This window comes from Xenopus laevis, chromosome 3S (assembly GCF_017654675.1).
Source record: "Xenopus laevis strain J_2021 chromosome 3S, Xenopus_laevis_v10.1, whole genome shotgun sequence".
In the NCBI taxonomy this organism is placed as follows: domain Eukaryota; kingdom Metazoa; phylum Chordata; class Amphibia; order Anura; family Pipidae; genus Xenopus; species Xenopus laevis.
Window position 1 is genome coordinate 85,143,930 of NC_054376.1, and position 20,671 is coordinate 85,164,600.

The following is a 20,671-nucleotide window of genomic DNA, read 5'->3' on the forward strand; positions in this document are numbered from 1 at the left end:
AGGTTTTTTTTTCTTCTTAAAATTCAGATTTTTTCCCCTTTAAAACTCAACCAGAAAAATTCAAGGCTTTATAGGCCCCTAAATAAACTCAATAGCATTGTTTTGCCCAAAATATGGGTTCATGCAGTTTAGATACCATCAAATACAATTAAAAATTACTATGCTGTCGGTAATTTTTATTATTACCAAAACTTGATTTGCTGAAAATGTACTCTCTGGGAAATATCACATAATTCTGGACTTTTGTGATATCAGGTTTTCAGAAACAGACCCATACCTGTAACTCTTTTTCTATATTTTTTTTCTTAGCATATCAGTATTTCTTTTCTATGAATACAAGAACTGGCAAAATGTATTTTACCATGATCTTTATAATCACTGGAATAAGTGATCTAATCCATATTAATAACCTTACAGTACAAAAAAGACATATAATTGCAAAATTTAAGAGGGATTTAGAGTTTGTTCAAATCGCAAAAATATACCTTTTCTGTATAGAGATGAACATTTTAGGATATGTAATTTTTTTAGTGTTTAAGCTGAATTTTTTTTAAATCTTTATTAGTCACCAGCAGAATAAGTACCAGTACTATTTTTATACATTTTACTATTTTAATAGTTTTATTACATATTACATTTTAAATCTAGCTTAACTTCAGGGATTTTCTCTTCCTTCATGTACATTATTACAATATGTCTTTCATCTCATCCAGTTTCTTTGCAGATATTTTTACCCCTTAATTAAATAATTCAATGATCAGCTTGTTTTGGTATTTGGGTATATATTTAGGTATATTTTCATTAATACAAAAAGTAGGACATTACATTTTACTGTCAAGCAGGCATCAAGGTGGTTCAGGTGTCAGATGTTTGCTAATACTAGCCCACTTATGTCAGACCCTGGCTTAGATACAAGCAATACCCCCAGCAAATGGGCAAGTAATTTGATATTAATATATAAAACCAAAATTCCCTTAACCCATACCTCTCCTAACGGAATAACATTTACAGAACCTCCTTGGAATGGATATATGAAGTACTAATTATGTGGTGCCTCTTCACCAATTACTTAGTCACCCCACAGTTTCCCAGACCACAGACCAATTTTTATGGTGACCTCGGCATTACTTCTCATGAGTAAGATTATTTATTTTTTAGACTCCATAAAAAAATATGGCTACAAACAAAAATTGGAGTTTTGCATGCTCAAAGGCTCAGCTAAAATTTAATACAGTTAAAAAACCTCCATCAAGCTCAAATATTAAATATTACAGTGATAACAGGTGCCACTAAAGACAGCTCTCAACAAAACTTGCTGTAGGTTCAGGTTCCCATACCCCAAACCTCTCCATCGGTTAATTATTAAATTTTCATAAAACAAGCAGGTCACTCACCGCTCCTGATCTCTGGTCTGGGTGCAGTTCCCCAAACCTGCAGCAAGGGGAGAAGTCTGTCAGTCAACTTCACACAGACCCACACTCAAAGGCCTTCAGGCTGTAAAATCAATCCAGCTTTATTTTCTCATAAAATCCTCCTACGTTAGTCGAATCAAACCTGAGTCCTTGAGTGCGAGCCCAAGTGAAATTGATCTTTAATAAATATCTCTGATATAAATGAAAAATATAGAGTATCTTAAGGTCATCAATTTATCATTGCTAAGATAGGTAACTTAACAATGGGCCCTTTAACCTAATTTTGAAAAAAAATCTTAATAATCCACACCCATATAGGGGCCTGATATCCCATGTGTGTAATTTTGAAGCTTACTGTCTTAAGTAGCATGGCCATAAAATATGACATACGACTGCATCATTTGTTATTACAAGATCCTCACTTTTTTATTATTATTAATGTGGACATATTTGCTATACTATGCTGCCAGTTTCTTGCTTCTCTTATCTGGTTGTCTATGTTACTTTTTGTGATTTCTTTGTTTAAATAAAATAAAATAAAATTAAAAATTGTATTACCCTTGACCACCCAATCTTCTTTTCTCCATTTCTGTTGTGCAAACGTTTCCCTTTGATTTAAACTTAGGACATAAAAAGTATAAACTCGTGTTTTTTTTCATACAGGTTGTTTTAGAACTTGAATGGCAGTCCCCCTGACAACGTAAACATAATTACTTATATCAACTTTAATACGATTTCAAAGCAAGCGCTCTCTAGTGCAGAGTAACAATACATAAACAAAATTATTAATAACACTTACACACCCAGGCTTTTAAGTTAAACTGAGTTTAATTGCTTTAATTATCTGAAATGCTTCTTATTCTGTGAAACAAAATTGTTTAGCATGCTCATGATTTTTTTGATTTTTTTTCTGTTTTTTTCTATGTCAGTATTTCTGACAGAAGTAATTAAGAATTTAATATTTGTTTTAGTGCAATAACAACCATTTTTGTAAATTAACTTTTGTAAAAGAAAAAACAAAAACTCTGTGTTTCATCTTAGGCAACTACAATTTTTTAGTCCTTTTTAGTATTTAAGACAAGAATACACAACATAAATTATATTAATTATATTAATTTCTTAGTCCTTAATTGTCTTGCATTATGTATTAAAATAGAATCAAGTCCAGGTTATAGGATACCTGGATGATAGGCTAGAAGCAAATTATATGTTCTATACATTGTGCACTTCAAGGATAACTAAACCACCCACTCACCCACCAAGAATAAAAAAAGGCTTTAAACATTCTATATAGAGACTTTGTGGCTAGATTAACAGCCATAGTAAGAATACACTTTTGCCCTGTCCTGTCTCTTGCAGGCTTCAGACACATGGAGGTTTTTACCTAGGTCTTTTAAGACTTGTTTAGCCAGTGACAATATTAGTACAGTGACTCTGAACAAAGTACAATATAGAGACAATTCTATTAATGGAACTTGCACAGAGAAGAAGGGATAAGAGAGGAAGTAGTCTTGGGTGAAGACTCTGAAAACGGCAATCACCATATGGTGGTAGTTCTGAGACAGTATTGGAGTGAGCTTGGGCAGGTCTACATGTCTGTGCTTCTTTCTATTATCATGTACACAACGTACCCAACTTTTTACTTCAGAATTGCCTCGCTCAGAAAAATTTATGCGTCAAAATTATTCGGACGCACATTGACTTAAATGCATTTGGAAAAAAAGTCGCCATATAAAAATTGTAAGCCCATTGACTTCAATGGAATTCATGAATTTTTTCAACATTTCGATAATTTACGGTAAATTCTCAAATTTTTTGCTGAAGCAAACAACACAGATTCACCCATCAGTACCACAAAGCAGTTAATTTATACACAACACTGATTTAAACCTGAATTACAATGTTGTGCCCAGGTCTAAATCTTAACAGCTACCTCAAACTTATAAAGTCATCCCTACCATCTCTTACAGCGTTTACAACAAATTCTTCCCATACTGCATGTTATACTCATTCCCTGGCAGATTTTAAGCCATCAGTCTTACATTTTATTTCTATGTTCTTGCAGTGCTGAGAAATCTATTGATATAATAATATACAGGTGTAGAGAAAAACAAGTTTAATGTTTCAATAATGTTTTGTATCACATTTCCTTGTATATGTTTTAACCAGATCATTTTTCTTATTTAAAAGATAGAATGACTATATTGGAGAGATTGATTATGTGTTGCCAAACCTTCTAGTTTGCTCAGGAATGAGATCTGTACAAGATGGTCACTGCAATATTGCTTCCACAATAACATCCAACAGATGAAAGATGAGCTCTCTAAGAGGTTGATTGTTTGTGTAAAACATCTTTTTTTTGTTTTTGTCAACTTTGTATCAATGCTTATAGAAGTCTGAAGAAAATTAATTTAAAACTGTTGCCCGGAATTTTTTTAATATGCGATAAGAAATAAGACTGATTTGTAGGTAATACGCAGAGGTACTGTCAGGTACAGACAAACACATCATGCAATGTTTAAAGGTGCCTGGCATGCCAAATGCAAGTACCATTAAATTTGTACAAAACCTTATACATCATAATACAGGGCATATTATCCCATATGCCATTAGCTAGAATCTGCTATGACATTTCTCCTAGCATTCAAATAACTGATTCTTTATTTTCCGCTTAAAAGATATAATAACATAAGTAATAATAATAATAAACCTAACATGTCAGACAATCTGCTTAACAAATATCAGAACATTAAAATACTGATTTGTAAGACAACATATAGCAAGATTTGTTAAATTTGAAAAATACTGTGTTGTTTTCCAAAAGCTACAGTCTGCAATAAATAGTATGGTGTCAGTCCTGCAGATGTGTTTTATAGTCTCTTCTCTTTTAGTAATATATCATTCATATGAGCAGTTATACAGTATTTCATGACCAAACTTCTAGTCACTGCTCACATGGCTATTTGAAGATACATCATGGTTTACCTGTAATTAGTCATCCAAAAAAAGTCTTATATATTATAGTTTATATTATTAGATATATATTTAGGTTATTCTATTTTCTGGCATAAATGTGCAGATTGCAGAATCTCTTATACTTTAAAAAGACAGTCTTTTTTTAATCTGATGAAGTGTACACTGTATTCTTTGATTCAGCAGGAAAAGTGTACCACACCAAATAGAATACTGCGGTGAAACAGTGATTTCCCAAGAGAACTCTTGGGAAGGATAGATTTCAGCAAAGTGCTTGTATCCCAGTAGGGGAGGAAATGTGTTTTCATCCTGCTCTGACTGATGCACAACCTAGATCTTGCAAATCTTAATCAACAGAAAAAGAGCAAGCATGAGCAATGTTTTTTAAAGACCAAGTATAATCCTCATCTTATCATTCATACTTTTGGGAGATGTTACCAACACACACTGATGTGAAAATAAATAAAGCATAACTCACAATACACCTTTTCCTCTTTAAAGAGGATTCTTTTACCAACTTAATAAAATATAACACATTTGTGTGCACTTTTTTTCAAGGACTGTCTAATTCAAATGCATGGAAGTTGGCAGAATTATTTTGCTTCTGTATTGGTTGTTATAAATTATTTTACTGTTTTGATTTGCTTACATTTAACACTTCAGATAGAAAGGATGTTAACTGCTAAATGTAATGAATTTGCCTTGGTGTTTAATTCAGCTTCTGCTGAAAATTCTTTGATATGAAATGTGATTTTAAATATATCATAGCATTGGCCTTGATGATGTTGTATAAATGGATAACAGTCAAGGTTATGCAAGCAACATAAATTCTTGGAAAATGTCACAAAATAACATCACTATCTACTAATATAACAAATTAGTCAATGGTAGCCAGCCATCAAGAAATCTGCAAGCAACATAAATTCTTGGAAAATGTCACAAAATAACATCACTATCTACTAATATAACAAATTAGTCAATGGTAGCCAGCCATCAAGAAATGTTATAGTAACAGGAATAGAACATGCATTAGAGTTTTTAAACAGAAACAACAAACAGCTATGTGGTTGATGCAACAACAGGTACAATGTTTGCTCTAGGGCTGCTAATCTGAAGAACCAATCAGTGTTACTGCTCATTGGTTGGTGTAATCCCAAGATGTACCTGAACAGTTGGAAGATCTTATTGCCCTGATCATTAAAATAGATACCAGAATACGTGAGCATCAATCTGACAAAAAAAGAAGCAAGAAATTTCAACCCTTGCTGGCTCCACATTTTCAGAGACCTTTCCTCCCCAGCACGCCTGCTCCATCTCCTTCTACCTCTTCTTAGGAACCCATGCAAATTGGCGGCGCTCGCCTTTCTGAACAAGAGAAGCTTCCGAGACGTGCTGCCGGGTTATGTTTATATTGTGGGGACAAAGCTCACAGCGCTTACAACTGTCCAGTGAAGCAGGGAAACTTCCATGTCTAGGTAAGTTTGGGGAGACTTACCTGCGCGGAATTGATGCCTATCCCCACAAATCCTCTCACCGGTTTCTACTTCCTGTACAGCTTCAAGTCACGTCAAAGATGATCATGACTCAAGCTGTCCTTGATTCCGGGGTGGCTGGGAACTTCTTGATCATTCATTTGCTAAAATCCATGGTATTCCTCTGCAACCCTTGGCTGTCCCTCTGTGGGTTCTGAAGATTAACGACATACCATTATCCACTGCCTTCATCTCACACCTCACAGGAATTTAACTGTCACAGTTGGTGCTCTGCATTGGAGCCCTCACTGCCAGCGGAATTGTCTTGCATCTAATTCCTTACAGAAGATGTTGTGTGCCTGAGTGGATCTTCGCTATCTTCCCCTTGCTTATCAGGACTTTGTTGATGTGTTTTGTAAAAAGTCTGCAGAGACCCTTCCCACTCATCAAACCTACGACTGCCCCATTGGCCTACTACCCGGCACTATGTCCCCTCGTGGTTGTACATATCTGCTTTCACCATCTGAAACAAAAGCTATGAAGGACTACATTCAAGAAAACCTACAACCTTGCATCAATTATCAAGGCCTCAATAAAAACACCTCAAAAAATTACCCTCTACCCCTCATTACTGAACTTTTTGATCAACTCAAATGGGCCTGTCTATTCTCTAAATTAGATCCAGCGGTTCATACAATTTAATCCGAATCCAGAAAGGCGACGAGTGGAAGACTGCTTTCAATACTCGTGATGGTCATTATGAGTACCTCGTAATGCCATTTGGGCTCTGTCAACAACATCTACAGAGACTTGCTTGGATTCTGTGTGGTAGTTTATCTGGATGATATTCTCATCTTTTCCAAGAATCTGGATGAACACCAAGTCCATGTTCGGGAGGTCCTGTCTTGTCTAAGGAACAATGCACTCTTCGCCAAATTGGAAAAATGGTCTTTCAAAACCTCTAAGATCCATTTTCTGGGTTACATCATATCCCAAGTAGGCTTTGAGATGGATCCAGCCAAAATCTCCGCAATTCAAGAGTGGCCACTACCTACTAGTACCAGAGCCATACAAAGATTCATCGGCTTTGCCAATGATTACAGAGAATTCATCAGAGGCTTTTCTTCAAGAATTGCTCCAATATTGGCCCTCATCCACAAAGTCCTGGAAGCATTTGAGTCATTGAAAAAATCTTTTTCTTCTGCCTCTGTTCTCAAACATCTGGATCCTCTTCTCCCCTTCTTTACTGAAGTTGACACCTCCAATGTGGGTGCTGGTGCAGTCCTATCCCAAAGACAACTCAGTGACGGAAAACTTCACCCTTTTGCCTCTAAAAAATTCAGAACAAAACTATAATGTTGGCAACCGAGAACTCCTGGCAGTCAAGTTGGCACTGGAAGAATGGAGGCATCTTCTGGAAGGCTATATGATACCAGTAACAATCTTTACGGATCACAAAAACCTAGAGTACATTCAAGCTCTTCAACGCCTTAACCCCAGGCAAGCTTGATGGGCACTCTTCTTTTCTCATTTTAATTTCATCATCACATTCCGACCTGTTTCCAGGAATAGGAAGGCTGATGCATTATCAAGGAGTTTCGTTCCTGTGGATCCTTGCCCTAAATGATGACCCTATTGCTCCTCCAGCTAAAATTGTGGCTGCATCGTTTCCTTCAATGGCATCTCAAATCCTATCGGCACAATCTTCTGCACCACCCAATAAACCGATTGGAGTGGCCTACATACTGGATCTTCACCAGTCTGTTCTTTGCCAATCACACAATTACAAACAAGCAGGTCATCCTGGGATCAAGAAAACGACTGATTTATTGTCTCATCTTGTTTGGTGGCCTTCTATATGGAAAGATGTCAAAGATTTTTTAAGATGCCATATTTCTTTGTGTCAAGATGACTGGGCTGATCTCCTTTCTTGGGCCGAATTTGCTCATAATAATTCATTACATGCCTCTTCCGAGAGATCCCCTTTTATTATGTGTATGGTCAACATCTTTTGGCATTCCCTCAAGATTTTCTCCTCACCAATGTACATGCAGCCAATGATCAAGTGTCCCACATGTCTGCGATCTGGCAAGCTACTAAGTCCAACCTGGAGTGGAGTTCTGTTTCTTTAAATTTTATGCCCATAAGAAACGTTCTCCTCCTCCTCCTCCTCAGTACTCTCTTTGGGACAAAGTTTGGCTTTCTACCAAGAACATTCACCTCAAAATTCATCTCCTAAGTTGGGCCCCAAATTCATTGATCCTTTTCCCATAATTGAACTCATCAGTCCGGTGGCAGTTTGGCTTCAGTTACCGTCAGAGATGCAGATTCCAAACGTGTTTCATGTATCCCTTTTTAAACTTGCAATGTTCGATCATTCTTCATCTTCTCCTGCTCCCGTAATTGTAGATGGTCATCAAGAGTATGAAGTGGAGAAGATCTTGGACTCTCTCATTTCCAGAAGTTCCCTTCAATACAATGTTGAATGGAGAGGTTTTGGGCCAGTGGAATGCTCCTGGATAAAACATTCGGACATCCATGCTCCACTTCTATTACAAAGGTTCCATAAGCAACTTCCTTCAAAACCTATTCTTGGTGGTCCCAAGGCCCCCTGTCAGCTTCTTCCGGCAGGTTGCGGCACCCAGGGGAACCACATACAGCATCAAGATGCAACGTCAGTGTGTGACATGTGACGTCATGATGCACATTTTGGCGCAAAAATTTGCCCTTTAAAGGATGCCAGAGGCCTACAGACATTGCCTGATAATAGGTTCTACTCTGTGTGTTCCTGGGTGCATTATATTTGATATTCTACTGATTCTGATCCTGACCTTGGCCTGTTATACCGTCTATTGAACCCTTGCTGCCTGAACTGATCCTTTTGCCTGGACTTGACCTTGTTACTCACTTAACCTCCAACTGTGTTTGGTGCCAACTGCTTCCTCCTTGGTCCATAATTCCAACCTGAGCCTTCAGGCCCTGCCAGTTGGCAAGGGTTACTAGAAATTAATCAAACCATTACATTACTCCAGTCTTAACACTTTGCTTTTCTTTGGTCCATGCCGACAAAGATAAAATGAACACTGAAGTGAGTGGATTAATATCCAGCAGAATAAGCAATATCATCAAAAAACTAGGCATGCATATTTAAAAATGAAGACTAGCTAAAGGAAACATACAAAGACACATCACATTTGTATTGTTTTCAGCAGAGAAGGACTAAGGATTATGCTGAATGCTCTACTCATCCTGCTGTGGCAATACATATTGCATCTATATTAGAACAGTTGGGTTCCTGCATCTTCTGCATTTATTATAGTCTGCCACTGAATATTGCATGTAAGATACACAACAACTGCTTGCCAGTTTTTTAACTAGGCCCCGGGGTTCACAGACAATGCAAAAAACACCATGACAATATAATAATTCTTAATCCTTATAGAACCACCAAGAACACAAGTCTGAGAAACATATGTTTCTCTAGTTATGTTGAGAAAATGCAAACCCCTTATGGGGCCTGACATTCTCTTCTCCTCTCCTCCAAATATTTCTCAAATCATTTATATACATTCAACAACAGCAGTTTTTACATAAACTGTAATTTCTTGCATTGTCGAGTGACTACTTTACACACCATTCTCAGTGTGCAGTCTTGACAATTAGTTCATCCGGTATCAACTGTAAATGCATTCAGCAGTCCCACATAGGTAGAATACACTGAGCATTGAGCAAACTTAAATTAAACAAAGGATATAAATTTAGTGTCAGTCTAGTTAATATGTGTGCATTTGCATTTATCTCAGAGGCTACAATAAGCACATTTTTATATTTTTTTGTTTTGTGTTTGTGTGTTCTTTTTTTTTGTTTAATCTGTATATACAATATATACACCAATTTATCGTACAGTGCTGCTGAATATGCTGTCATTAATAATAATAATAATAATAATAATAATAATAATAATAATAATAATAATAACATGATAGGGTTTTCTTTATAATCTTTCTATATGCCCTCCTACATATGTTAAAAATGCAATGCTATGTGTGACAAAATGCCTATCAATTTTAATCTGTAGAATCTATAGAATAGATTTCTTCTCTTTTTATTTACAATCTGGCTTATTGCGTCCACTGTGTTTCCATGACAAAAAGCACTTCCACATTTAACAAAATCTATAAATACATTATGTATTTTTTTTTAAAAAAAAAGTTTTTAATAGAGATGTCGCGAACTGTTCGCCGGCGAACTTGTTCGCGCGAACATCGGGTGTTCGCGCTCGCCGGAAGTTCGCGAACGTCGCGCGACGTTCGCCATTTTGGGTTCGCCATTGTTGGCGCTTTTTTTTGCCCTCTCACCCCAGACCAGCAGGTACATGGCAGCCAATCAGGAAGCTCTCCCCTGGACCACTCCCCTTCCCTATAAAAACCGAAGCCCTGCAGCGTTTTTTCACTCTGCCTGTGTGTGCTGAAGAGATAGTGTAGGGAGAGAGCTGCTGCCTGTTAGTGATTTCAGGGACAGTTGAAAGTTTGCTGGCTAGTAATCGTTTTGATACTGCTCTGTTATTGGAGGGACAGAAGTCTGCAGGGGTTTGAGGGACATTTAAGCTTAGGTAGCTTTGCTGGCTAGTAATCTACCTTCTACTGCAGTGCTCTGTATGTAGCTGCAGTGGGCAGCTGTCCTGCTTCTGATCTCATCTGCTGACTGCTGCAATAACAGTAGTCCTTGTAAGGACTGCTTTTATTTATTTTTTTGTTGTTTTACTACTACTACTACTACTACTACTATAAGAGCCCAGTGCTATTAGTCTAGCAGTGTTGGGGAGTGGGACTGGTGTGCTAATCTGCTGCTCCTAGTAGTTCAGCAGCACCAACTTTAATTTTTTTTTTTTAATATTAATTTTTTTTTTATTTTACTTTTTTTTATTTTACTACCGCTGTAGTAGTGTATAAGTTGACCTTTTAGGCATTATTTGCCCTGTAGGCATTATTTGCACACTGTTTTCTTCAACCCGCCATCGAGCTGTGTGACCTTGTTCACATTCTGTCTAAATATCCATAATATTACCGTCTCCAGAAAAAACACCGGAGTCACTTTTTTCAAGCAGCCATAATATATTTTACGTAATCCGTATCCACCGCTGTAGTAGTGTATACGTTGGCCTTGTAGGCATTGTTTGCCCAGTTTTTTTGGCCGCAGCCACTGAAGCACAGAGGCCAGAAAAAATATGCCATATAAATGCTGAAAATAGTCATTTTTTGCCATACGTTGACTCAACGTATATGGCAAAAAATGACTATTTTCAGCATTTATATGGCATATTTTTTCTGGCAACTGTGCTTCAGTGGCTGCGACCAAAAAAATGCATATTTTCTGCATTTATATGGCATAATTTTTCTGGCCTCTGTGCTTCAGTGGCTGCAACCAAAAAAATTTATATTTTCAGCATTTATATGGCATAATTTTTCTGTCAACTGTGCTTCAGTGGCTGCGACCAAAAAAATGCATGTTTTCTGCATTTATATGGCATAATTTTTCTGGCCTCTGTGCTTCAGTGGCTGCAACCAAAAAAGTTTATATTTTCAGCATTTATATGGCATAATTTTTCTGTCAACTGTGCTTCAGTGGCTGCGACCAAAAAAATGCATATTTTCTGCATTTATATGGCATAATTTTTCTGGCCTCTGTGCTTCAGTGGCTGCAACCAAAAAAATTTATATTTTCAGCATTTATATGGCATAATTTTTCTGGCAACTGTGCTTCAGTGGCTGCGTCCAAAAAAACTGGGCAAACAATGTCTACAAGGTCAACGTATGGCGAAAAATGACTATTTTCAGCATTTATATGGCATATTTTTTCTGGCAACTGTGCTTCAGTGGCTGCGTCCAAAAAAACTGGGCAAACAATGCCTACAAGGTCAACGTATGGCAGTTGTTTAAAGAGAACAGTAGATTACTAGCCAGCAAAGCTACCTAAGCTAAAATGTCCCTCAAATCCCTGCAGACTTCTGTCCCTCCAATACAGAGCAGTATCAAGCAGATTACTAGCCAGCAAACTTACTATCATCTGTCCCTGAAATCACTAACAGCTCTCCCCCTACACTATCTCTTCCAAGCACACACAGGCAGATTTTTCAGATACATTTTTGCCCTTGATCCCCCTCTGGCATGCCACTGTCCAGGTCGTTGCACCCTTTAAACAACTTTAAAATCATTTTTCTGGCCAGAAATGTCTTTTCTAGATGTTAAAGTTCGCCTTCCCATTGAAGTCTATGGGGTTCGCGAACCGTTCGCGAACCGCTCGCGTTTTTGCGCAAGTTCGCGAATATGTTCGCGAACTTTTTTTCCGACGTTCGCTACATCCCTAGTTTTTAATAATAAATTCAAAAAGTTACCATGATAGGCATTGATTTAAATAGTTCTGATTTGTTTTATGCATGTCAGCTTTCATTGTTGTTAAAGAAAACAACAAAAGCTCTACGTGCACCAATGAGTGGATTTAGCTTCCCTACCTGCCTAAATTGAAATTACCTCAGTGTTATTCATGCTAATCCGCAGCAGGTGCTCTGCATTGCAGAAATAGCACTGATGAAAGTGCTTTGAATATAAATCAGTAAAGGAAATAAAATTGGCAAGAGTAAGCAAGTGGAAAATGCACAGTCGCACAGCTAGTAGTTTGTCTTAAGATGTATAGTATTTTACAGGCAGAACTGATTGTACAGAAGGCCATTTTCTTGCATATTATGGCAGCAATATTGTAAACATGCTTGTATATGTTAGCATGCTTCATTCAGCATAAGAGGGAAATAATATGTGTACAGTAAAAGCTAAGCTTTAAGTTAACATAAGCAAAGCAATTGTTCACACCATTACATAAAAAGAATCCATATTTGGATTCATATATGGATTCAGCATATACTAATAAATAGTTTTATGAACAACCATTTTGAATTCTTGCAACAGTTATTAATAAACTGTATGATCAATATCTAATAAAACGTTAAGATTTTCCTTTTAATTATGTTTTATAATTTGGATCACCATTTAGGTTTTGCCACCAATATAGATTTGTGCATCTTAGTTAGGGTTAAGTACTAGATACTGTTTTATTATTACAGAGAAAAAGAATATCACTTTTACAAATTCAAAATATTTGCTTAAAATGGACCCTCCTTAAATGGGAGATGGTCTACCACAATGCAGCTTTCCAGATACAGGATCCCATAGCTGTACCATCAAAACAAATGTGTTCTCTCACAAAAGGTTATAAGAAATGTAACAGAAACTGTAAGTATAACTTAAGCAGAAAACAATATAAAAAGTGTAGCGGTTGTTTATTAGGTTTTAAGCATCCACTTGGGTTGATAAACATTCTTTTCAGCTTTAAATAAGAGTGTGTGTGGACAGAATTTTTAGTGTCTATGGTATTTAAGCACAAGGATTTAAACATGCTGGTAATGAAGTTGCTCGATATAACAGGCCATCCAGTGATTTGTGGTCAAGATTATGATAGTTGAAAACTGTAGTCATATGGGTCTAATGATAAATCACAGAGAGGGGCATTTATCAGCACTAGGCACATTTGCCCAGGGGTAGTAACCATTGGCAACCAATCAAATTGTTGCATCCATTATTCTACTTGCAGCTGGTTTTAAAAAGCTAATCTCTGATTGGTTGCTATGGGTAACTGCCCACGGGTAAATCTGTCCAGTGTTTATAACTGAGCCCCACTGTGTCTAAACAATTGCATGGTGTAATCTTAATTTGCCCTACATATTAGTGTAACTGCCAATTTTCCAAAATTAGTTTTGAATAGAAAAGTATTCTACAAAAATACACCTGTCTAACTTGAAGATCAACTAATATCAATGCTTGTGCATAGTAGAACTCCAGCAGTGATTACCAAAATCAAGGTAACTGGCTGCAGCATTATGAATGGAGAGATATTTGAAGACGTTACTTTAAGAAGTCTATTGGGAGAAAGAAGAATCATTAATAAGTAAAGCAAAAGTCAATTATGTGTGCCCTAGCCTTTATGCTTCTGAGAAAGCTAGAAGAAGTTTTCTTTTTCAAATTAAATATATGTGAAATCTGTGAAACTTGATATTAGACTGTGATTCAGAAACAAAAATGCATGATATAAGTTATTCCGTGCCTACATTGAGATGCAAGATACAGTATAAACCCAGAAAACAATGCCGATGTATACTGTATGTACAGTGTGTATACATGCATGGAATCTATTATCTGGAATACTGGGAACCAGAAATGTTATGAATAAGGGTTTTTGTGTTATTTGGAGAACCATCCTTGAGGCTACTAAAAATATTTACACTTTTAAAAGATATAGTAGGATTGAATTGCCACCAACATGGATTTATGATATCTGCCATCAACTAAAAGGAAATGTTTTATTCTTACAAAGGAAAGGAAAATGAGAAAAAATGTTTTCTTAAATAAGGGTCTATGGAAAATTATATTTTCATCTTTTAGAGCTTTCTGCATAATGGCTATGGTGGATTATGCACCCCGTATCTGTACGTATATATCTACAGGGGTGAAAAAACAGCATGAAAAACAGATACACGAATTATATTTGCCTGATTAGAAATAAATTATAGCTCGAAATGAGGCATGAAAAATACCAATTTTATGTGCAAATTTCCAAAGAAAATGGTTTGAGCATAAATGGCAGATGTATCAGTCACAAAAGATGCAAAATGATGTTAAGAAAGACAGTCTCAAAAATCATGACAACAAATGTTAAACAAAGAAAAAGCTGTATCAGCAAATAAGAAATGTCGTTGCAACTGACAGGGATAGACTGACACTAAGCAGCATAGTTAGAGAACACCACAAAGTATCAAGCTCATTATGAATTAGCACCTCTGTTTGCCCATGTCAATCAAATCATATTTATTGTGCGTTTCAGAAAGCTGGAACATATCCTCAGTTCCTCAATTTGGAAACTACATATATCCCATGGCAAATGACAAAAACGAATAACTTGGTGAATTGAGCACAAAACAGTGAACCTTGAGCAACAAAAAAAATAATATGTCTAAGACGAGAACACCAAAGGGCCTTCAACCCAAAATGTCCCTTGATAAGCATGATGGTGGATACACCATTGGTGATTATGGATCATGACTGCCAAGGAATGTTGGTTTGTTTTACAAGGCACATCCTATGATACAAGTTTTCTATTTAATGTTACCACATTTGAAAAATCAAAATGCATCAATGCCTGCTACAAAAAAGAGCAGTTTTTTTTACACCAGGATGAAATCAAATTGCTTTCAATGGCCTCACTAATCACATATCGGACAATGGCAAAACACTGCAAAATATGCCACTAATTAGATATTTTTCTTTTTGCTTTTTAATTTGGAAAACTTTGGTCTGACACAGATGTATGTGGATTTAAAACGATGGAACCAAATAATTAGATTATGTTTAAGATGCAGTAAATAACACCATTTGAAATGTAACATATTGGCATTGGCAATATCAGTTTAAGCTGTAATAAATTCAAACAACTGACTTGTGTGCTGCCCTTACTGAATTCTTCTTATTAAATCTGACCGACTCTGACTTCTAACTTCATAAAAATGGTGACAATGCCAGAATTTATCTATCTTAAGATGCTTACCAAAATGTACATTCATGCTGGGGCATACGGAGAGAAGTTTATTCTAAAAAAACAAAACAAAGAAAGTACAAAGACTGGGAATTCTGAACGATAGTTGTTGCTTTGCTAAGCCATCAACATCGCCTCATTTATTTATTACTGCATTTTGTAGAATATTTTTTTTTGTAAAAGTGTAATATCCACATTTATATAGAGTAGATCCCAAAAGACTTACCCCCATCATGATTAACAATAACATCTCAATTGTTTGAGCATTTTGGTAACCTGTGATAAGCTTGTTTAAATAAAATCACTTAGCAAGCATCTCATTTGTTCAATTTAATCTTATTTACAGGATTATATTGCCTTAGATGAACAATTTAAAAATCGTGCTTTAAGTTTACTTACTGCATACATTATTTTATAGCAGGATTTGTAGGCTTTTAATAATTCTAATGCATTTCTTAAGTGCAACTGCTGTGTTCAGGAAACAGTTTTACATACTTTATAGGTGACAAAAGTCATTATTATAGAGACTTCATCGTTTTTTAATGCTGCTTATTTGTTGGAAACTTTAAACGCATATTTCATTTACAAGTTAATGCCAAGTGCATGCAGGTATGTCCTTACAAACATGAGCATAGACAGCCAAAAACATAACTTTTGCATCAGTATACATTTATGGAGACTGGCAGTTCTATTTCATATAGAAGCAAGAACCTGACCTTCAATTTAGCAAAGTGAGAAAGGTCACGAGATATTTCCCGCTAGATGCTGAGCAATTAGAAGGAGTGGCTCACCTTTTACTTAACTTTTGGTATGATGTAGGCATTCACATTCTAAGATGTTATGCAATAGGTTTTCATTTTTTATAGTTTTTGAAGTATTTAGGTTTTTTGTTCAGAAGCTCTCCAGTATGGACTTTCAGCAGTTAGCAACCAGGCAGTGTTTGAGAGAGTTGAGAGACTGGAATATGAATAGGAGATGGCCTGAAAAGACAAATAAAAGTAATAAAAAGTAACAATAACAACATGGTAGCCTCACAGAGAAATAGCTTTTTTGGCTGGTGGGGTCAATGACCCTCATCTGACAGCTAGAAAGAAATTGAAGCAGAAGACAATTCAAAATCTAAAAATAAAAAATTTCAGCCAAATGAAATGTTGCTAAGAATTGAGCACACTATAACATACTAAACGTTACTTTAAAGGTGAACTACTTCTTTAAGCAACAAAGTGCAAAGGGGAAAACACACTGGAACTCTTCCTTTAATCACTGTGTCTCCCATTCCTGCTTCCCTAAAAAGCTTTAGCATGTCTTCTGATAAGCAGTGTATAGGATCACAAAAAAAAGATTTGCTGACAGTAAAATGTGTAAGTTAAGCACATACTTTCTCTAATTAATATGTTAGTTATATTTGCCATCTATTAGCCATCTGCCTGATTTAAAATTACTGTAATAAATGTATTACATTCATTTTCAGCGTCTTATTTTTAATGAAAATTGTTTGGTTCACGGTTTGTGTCATATTATCAGTTATGAAAATCAATAGCTATTTGGTAATTTACGAAAAGCTACAGTTTTTCAAAATGCTCTAACCTAATCTGACCTTTAGACAAAGTATTACAGGGAGCTATTACAAGTGCACTAGTATAATTCATATAATTATTAACACAATTATATATTTTCTACTGGGTATACTGAATTGCTTCTCATATTCCGAACATTTTCACTTTTTGTCTACAATAATCAGTCTCTCTCGACCTAACTTGCTGTAACTGGATGCATCCATTGTTTACACTGTTTTGGCAAGAATAGAAAGGATCTTGTTTTGCTGAACATCGCTGCCGAGAAACAAAAGAGTTGTTTTGTCCTCTTAATTCCATCACGTTGAAAGGGACACCCTAAACTATTTTCATAATATTCATTCAATACATTTCACATGGATGCAAGTTTTATAGTGCGTGTATTGCTGCTTATTCTTTTTGCACTTTTGTTAAAGCCTCAAAATTCTATGTTTATGTTTTGATTACAGGTTACAAATTTGTATATTCCTCTTAACACTTTGTTTATCATCTAAAGAAGAGGCTTGCACACAGAGCAACAAAATAAGGGGTCAGTTTAGTCTAGTTTTTAGACTCCCCTTTAGACTCTTTGGTTTCAAGCCACAATCCAAAATCATAGAACATTTGTCTTTGACCTTTAGATGCAAGTTTTAGTGAAAGTTTTTACCCCAAATTTTGTCCTAATTTGGCAATCACAGGTATTCGCCACTTACAACTAGGCTTCCCTAAGACAGCCAGTCCACAGTAAGAAAATAGATCTTATATGTTAAATGCTCCTTTATTTATCTTAATGTGTCCATAGGTGCCAAATGAGTTGTTTATTAATCACAGTCTATTATTATTATTATTATTATTAATTATTATTTTTATTATTAGAGTAATAACGTACCAAAAGCTGTTGTTAGAATGGCCAATGTGTTCTGGATAGCAATGATTTTCAAGAAGCTATGATTTCTGTTAGTGGACTCATTAACATAATTGAATACCTTAAAGGGGTAATGCAAAACCATACAAAAGTAGCTTTAAATAGAATTAATAGTAATGACATTTGGAATGCTGTTACAATCAAAAAATATTTTAATTTCTTCCTTAAAAATCCACCTGGATGCACACTAGACCAATAAATGCAAAATATTATCCTACAATTTATACAGTCACTATTTTGAGACCACACAGGAATGACTTATTTTGGTCATCAAGAATATTAAACAAAAATACAGTAAATACATAAACATTTCTATTATGCCAAGTTTCCTATTATATTTTTTCTATTGTTAGTGCTTTATTACAATTTTCTGTTTATTGTTTCATAAAATTACATATCTGAAAGCTGCTGTCATCCTTTCATATACCTTGCTAAAGGTAAATAACCCCAATGGGTTCACCATCAGGACCTGTGATTACCATGGTCTAAAATTATCACAGATAGTTAGAATCTGCACAAATACATTTCCTTCTCTGGTGTATTTCACTCTTAAGTAATGATTGGAGCGAAGGTGGTAGTATCTCATTTCAGCATCAAAGACAGTAGTCTGGAAATATTCTAGATTAATGAGAATTGTGGTCATCATGTATTATACAAAAGAGAATCGTGAATATAGGTGCATAGTTTAGCTTTACACACCTTGTATCTGTTACCCCATTCTCTTAAAATGACTACATTATCATGACATCCTTCCCACACCTTTGTCATTTAAAAGTCACCTCTCTCTCAAGTAACTGGGTGACTTCATACCTATTGTCAGGAACTTCCTGATTTCAAACCAGGGACCGTTGTATTTTGGCCACTGCTCCTCCTGTGTTGGCAGCTTGACCCTCATAGAATATTTTCTGTAAAGCTGCCTCCAAGTCCATCTTCCCTCAGCCATGCCCCTTGTCCAGCAGTAGGCAAAAGGTTTAAAACGGCTATTTAAGCCCACTTCCCTGGCTCTCCAATGCTGGATCATTGGCATTCCTGCCGACTCCAAGCCCTGAGTTTCTGAATATCCTGTTCCTGATCCTGTGGTTCTGACTCTGTGGTTCTGGACTGTGCAAGTGTTCACAGTTAGCTCTGGTTCTGACTACACGGGTTGACCTTGGCCCTTTTCCTGACTGCCCTTGACCGTCGGCCTGTTTTACGGGCTTGATTCTTGCGGTCAGCCCTTGACCCTAGGCCTGTTTCAAGAAATTGTTACTGTATGCCCCCCCCATTTTATTTGCCTGCAAAGGTGTGAGCACATTTTTTTCTTTATTTATTTCTTTGTTACACAACACACGGGCTCCTGTTTGTTGATCACCAGCACTATTCCTAACACCTATATGGTAATATCTGCACAAGGCTTGAGCTGTTCCATGTAACATATGAGGCAAATAGATGCCCTAGACAGAAAGTAATGTGGTGGGAAAAATATTTAGAGAGACACTTAGTCTCTAGGGGACTTAGGCTGTAATTATTCCTTTCCGTTGACAGAGCAGAAAGTGAGCTTTGGGCACAATGGGAAGAAATCTTGACAGACTGCTCATTGATATTAATGACTCTCTTTTTGAGAATTTATTTGAGTGAACTAGTCCAAGTGAAATTACATATTCAGACAGAAAATAATCATTAGAAACAATTTATGGCCAATCTAGCCTTTCGAATAATTGGATTAGAAGAATAGATTAAATATAGAAGAGGTAAAATATGGGCAAAATAAAAATATATACATAAATACTTTTTTTTTTATAAGAACATCTCTAACTTACTCTAATTATTAATTCAGCAGCTGTGGAAATGTCCAACAAGTCTGCAAAAAGACTGGCAATATGACATTTAAAGAAAAGGTAGAATGCTAAATCAATCATAGATGTGAGGCTCTAAATGGACCTCTGCAGCAATACCTTTTCTGAACAATATTAATATACAATGTGTAGTTATACTGTATTTTTCAAAACAAACTCATCCAGCTCACACTATGGACATAAAATATAAAGTGCAATGGTGTATGCCAGAAATCTAAAGCATTGTATTTCATTAGCCATTATAAATATTTTAATGTAGCCTGTTTTAGAAGAATTTTGCAAACAAATCATTTTGCAAATTATTTTGGCAGGACCAAGGCCTTGTAACTGACCATGATAATCAGGTGTGGCCTTACTGGATATATACTGCCAAACAATCATACTGTTTTCAACAGAACACTTTCTGGTTACTTTTAACACACTTCTTTGTCTTTTTCTTTTTTTATATACCGTATTTTCTTACTGTATATAATTCTACAACACATTTCACATTTATTGCACCCATATTAAATGTATGGCTATGGGAGGGAAACAGGTTTTGATGAAATCTAAAAAGACCATCAAAATATTATTCTGTTCAGTCACTTCCCTGCAAATATAATCTAGTATGCCAGTATTTAAAAAAATGTATAATCTCATGAAAGGCAATGACAATTGGGGAGCATTGTAGTTACTGCCCCCTGCCAACGCACTCACACTGTCATTTGAAAATGCTAAAATTAGCATTTTTGATCAATAACACAAGTGCACCGACATGGGTACAGCAAGTAAATATCCCGTATTACATTACCTTACCTTTAACATATTCCATTCAGAAAATATTCAAGAATTGCTAAAAATGTAAACCTGCTTAGTAAATATG

General features: G+C 35.9%; 1 protein-coding gene across 2 annotated transcripts in view; it reads right to left on the reverse strand.

Annotated features, from left to right (window-relative positions):
* The window catches only part of LOC108713133 (chemokine-like protein TAFA-2), a 50,230-nt gene extending 33,778 nt beyond the window's left edge, over positions 1 to 16,452 (reverse strand). For both annotated transcript variants that reach the window (XM_018255919.2, XM_041588584.1), the window contains exon 1: positions 16,288 to 16,452. The gene's annotated coding sequence lies outside the window, so the exon portion shown is untranslated. The remainder of the gene's footprint in view (positions 1 to 16,287) is intronic.
* Between the last annotated feature and the right edge of the window lie 4,219 nt (positions 16,453 to 20,671).